This window comes from Rattus norvegicus, chromosome 3 (assembly GCF_021556685.1).
Source record: "Rattus norvegicus strain SHRSP/BbbUtx chromosome 3, alternate assembly SHRSP_T2T, whole genome shotgun sequence".
NCBI lineage: Eukaryota > Metazoa > Chordata > Mammalia > Rodentia > Muridae > Rattus > Rattus norvegicus.
In genome coordinates this window covers 36,965,129-36,969,693 of record NC_141536.1, presented here as the reverse complement: position 1 = coordinate 36,969,693, position 4,565 = coordinate 36,965,129, and the positions used below count along the sequence as shown (strand labels likewise).

The 4,565-nt window shown below is 37.8% G+C and overlaps 1 non-coding gene across 1 annotated transcript; it reads left to right on the top strand.

The window, feature by feature from the left end:
- The first annotated feature begins 926 nt into the window (after positions 1-926).
- On the top strand, positions 927-1,031 carry LOC120101962 (U6 spliceosomal RNA). The gene has a single exon (XR_015685039.1). It is a non-coding gene; the product is annotated as a U6 spliceosomal RNA (small nuclear RNA).
- The last annotated feature ends 3,534 nt before the right edge of the window (positions 1,032-4,565 follow it).

Genomic DNA, 4,565 nt, shown 5'->3' with positions numbered 1-4,565 from the left:
CCATTATATCTTGTAATTGTCTCCCTAGAATAAACTCTTGAATACTTATAGCCTGTTTTATATTATGTCCATCTCGATTGTTGACAATTCTTTGTTTTGTTTTTTTTTCCAGAGCTGAGGACCGAACCCAGGGCCTTGCGCTTGCTAGGCAGGCGCTCTACCACTGAGCTAAATCCCCAACCCCCTGTTGACAATTCTTAATGTGAATTTTGTCCTGCTTTATAGTGGCTACTGTTACACTTTCTTTCCATTTTGTATTTTACTTGCACTGTTTGTCAAGCCAAGTTCTCACAAACCACAATTACCCAAATTAATGAACTATCTCTTCTCTTTCATTATCTTTAATTTTTTGTATTCTGAATAAAACCCTACAAGTATAAGTTTAACCTACTTCCTTATGCTAGTGCTCGAATGTTCTTCTTTTTTTCAGTTTTCTGTTCTAAGATAAATGTTTATATTCTATTTTGTAAGTAAATAGTCACAATTCTTGACTATGTCTATAATGTTATAGCCATTTAATTTCTATTGTCACTCAATTACAGTATTTTAAGTATGCATGTCCATAAAGTATTAGAAATTAAAATTATCTATTGGGGAAAACTGAAGGATGCAGAAACCTAGAAAGTATGTTTTGATAATTTTTCTTTGTGGTGTTGTTTATCACAGATCAGATCTTAGATTTAGCAGACGGACTCTCAGAACCAAGTCAATTTACAGATAGAAGGATGAATGGAGATGTTAGTACATGGAGAGAAGAAAGCCTTGCTTTTTTAATAGAATGATTTGTGCTCTATCCCCATGTATGATTTTGGCTGTTAATATTTTGCTCTCCAGCTTAAAGAGATTCACTGGAGCTTAACTGACCTTACTATCCAGCAATTCAGCACTCCTGAGCAATCAATTCCTTTCAGAAATCACAGTATAGTGTTTCCTTCAGTGGTACATATATTGAAGTTGAAATGATACAAAAAAGATTAGCATGTTGCTTGCTCAAGGATGAGAGGCAGATTTGTGAAGCATTCGCATTCCTTATCTTTTGGAACACGGTGGGGGGGCACTTTAGATACTGACTTTCATATCATTCTCAAAAATTCTAATCTTCAAGTACAATAGAACCTGTTAATTACCATATCAAGATAACAATTGAAAGTTTTCTTTAGTGGTTGATGACAAAAACAACTTCTAATATCTGGAAGTCAGGAGCCCAAAAGAACTGAAGAGCAGCAAAGTTTCACACCCTAAGTCATGGCAGAAGCTACATTTGGTGAATGGAATTAGGGATGAGTTGCTGGTTCTACTCCTGCCTCTGACCTTACCTAATTATGAAATCTCTGAGACACCAGTTCTCTCATCTTATATGAACTCAGTCTAGTGAGTTCTAGGTCTGGAAGCCTCTGTCTGAAGTCTGTTTCTTACCTGCTCCTGGGACACAGACCGCCCTTTGTACACAACCTTTTTAAGGAGCCAAACAGAACTCAACAAAATTTCCTCACATTGGAAAATGGCTTGGCAATCTGTGTATGAGATTTTAAGTGTTCAGATTATTGTTTAGCCATTTTATCTAAGGTATTGGCTATGTCACACAGCATCACTGTGTCATAGGACACTTACCCCATTGTTCCTCATGCCTGTGTCTTTCTACTTACCAGTACCTACTTGTGTGTGTGCTGTAATTTTTCTCTGACCACAGAGGCAGACAGTCCTGTGTGCTGTCTGAGCAGCACGATGCTAGTTATCATCCCTGCAGCAAAGGTGCCCCCATCCTTTTCTCACCACCTGAGGAGAAAAGCAAACCAGCCCACCACCAAGCTTTTCTCCAGCTTCATGAAGGCAGGAAAAGTGCACTTTACCACAACCAGCGTTGATCTTGAAATCTTGGTCTCCCCAGGCTCTCAACATGGATAGTATTTTGGCTGTTCACTGGCTCTGGTAGATCTGTTACATTCTATAGTTAGCAGATCTCACAGGCTCTGTCTTGGCCCCGAAAGAAATGATTAAAAAGACTTCGTGTCCAACTTCAGTTTCTTGGGTTAACATTTTCTTATGTCTTAGTTAAATTAGGGATATTAACCATATTTTATTTCACTATTATCAAATTCCATTATTCTTATTCATTTTGTTTTCCTTAGAACAAGGGAAATAAAAACTCTATAACAAGGAACAATAGCCAGAGTTACAATTTATTGCATATGTATTAAAAATATCTGTTGGGCAAATTAATAAACAAATGATAGGAGATGTGCATAAGCAGTTCAAAAGTAATTATCAAGATTTTATTCAGCCACTTAAAAATATTAACAGGCTTGCATGGTTTCAGTGTTACATTGAAAGGATATGCATATAGAGTTTTATTTTTCCCTTTTTATTGAAAGTAGATTCTTTTTTTTGCCCATTGTTCGATATCATCAGAATCTTAGGTACATGTACAAAATCATATATACATAAAAAACCTAACATCATATATAATTGCTGTATCCTAATAAACCTTTTTCAGAGTCATAAATATTTAAGCTGTTATTCAATCAACACCAAATAAATAAACCTCAGTAAGAGAAAGAGATGAACAACTTTGATTGAACTGCACACAACTGCACATAGAGGATGGGGCCGTCCTCACAACTTCTAGATCCCCTGGACACCAGCAGGCTTTGTACAAAGCCATTTACCCTGCATCACTGCAGGACACTAACCGCCTCTGAATGGCTGTCACACTCACTGCAGCTGCATTTGCTTGCCCGATCAAGTGCAGCATTTGAACTATTGAGTTCAATGAACTACACCAATTATCGAGACAGATTAAATAAATGAATGGGCCATTACTCTTATGAGTAACCTGAGTTAGTCATTAAGACTAAGTGAGTAGAAACTTAAAAGGCTCAATGTAAAGTTGAGGAACAAATTATGCTTGTGGGAAAGATATACGCTAAAATTAGTCAAAACGTTTTTACATGTTAAAGGTACCTGTCCAAAATGGTATTTGCCACTCTGAAAAGTATGCATAAGTCATGATTCCTATATTTAACTAATTTATAATTTAGTTGGAAGATAAAAACCACACACATGAAAATCTAGAGGCAGTTAAGTGCTAAACTTTTTATATTTTGCCATAAAAACAGATAATTTAATTATTTTAAGGATATTCTTTGGAGTTTTTTTTTCTTAATATTTTTTTTATGTGAGTACACTGTGGCTCTCTTCAGGCACACCAGAAGAGGGCATCAGATCCCATTACAGATGGTTGTGAGCCACCATGTGGTTGCTGGGAATTGAACTCAGGACCTCTGGAAGAGCAATCTGTGCTCTTAACCACTGAGCCATCTCTCCAGCCCCCATGAATATTCTTTGTAACCAAGGCCCAGTCAAAGAAATGCACTTCCTTTTTACTGTTTTTAATTTAATGCTATTTTTGAGAATTATATAATAGGCACTACATCTATAATACTTCTGCCTCTGCTTTTCCCCTTCCTATATATCACCTCCAAAGTTACGATCTCTTTAATTATTGCTGCTTCATGTATATACACATGTATGTGTGTAAGTATATGCTTGTGTATACATAACCTACTAAATCCATTTAGCTTGTTCATACTACAAGCATCCACTTGTGATTGGACAGAATGTGGGAGTTCGCACCTAGAAGAAACTGATTCTCCCTCTCTCAGCAACCATCGGCCATACATGGCTATTCTCTAGTGGTGGGACAATGTGGAATTTTCCCCTGCTCACATTAGTATGTCAAGTATTATCATTATGCTGATCTTATTCAAGCCAGCCTATAGTTGAAATTTCATGGATGCGTTTTCTCGGTCATGTCTCCTAGACACATTACCACACAGCACATGTCCTGAGTCTCGGGCTCTTTCCGTCTTTCTGTCCTTTCTTCCATGATGTTCCCAGAGCCTTAGGAGTAGAACTCGTGTTGGGTTGGCTTCCATTGGAGTTGGGTACCTCACAGTTGCTTATGCTCTGTGTTTTGACTGCTTGTGGATCTGGATGACAGTCTCCATCAGTCGCAAAAGGAGCCTCTAAGATGAGGGGCTAGAGCCACACCTACCTATAGATATGAGGGTAAGTAATTAAAATCCAGTTAAAATTATATCAGTTTAGAAAAATGGCATTAGAAGGTTCTTCTTTAGGTTCCATGGCCTGACCTGCATATGGGTTCCACGGCATGGGTAATTGGCTAAGTTTAGAGTAGCAGGCGTTAATTTCCTCCTATTGTGCAAGGCTTAAGTCCAGCTATGCAGCTGCCGGTTATTCTCCAGATGAGTACCACTATTGCACCATTGGTAATAGCTTGCCAAGCCAGTCACTGTTGGCTTTACAGCTGGATAGGCACTGATAGCTTTTCTCTCTTAGCAGTTTGCATATCATCTTTGGCTATTATGAGTTAGTCCCCAGAGAGGAGGCTTCTAGATCAGATCCAGTTTCATTTCTTCAAGTCCTTTGTCCAACATGTGTGTTGTCTTCAGCAATATCCACAAATTCTGGTAACTTTTGCCCAGCAATTCTTGACTAATAGAAATGTTGATGTTTTGACTTCAATAATGACTTGATGTTATCAT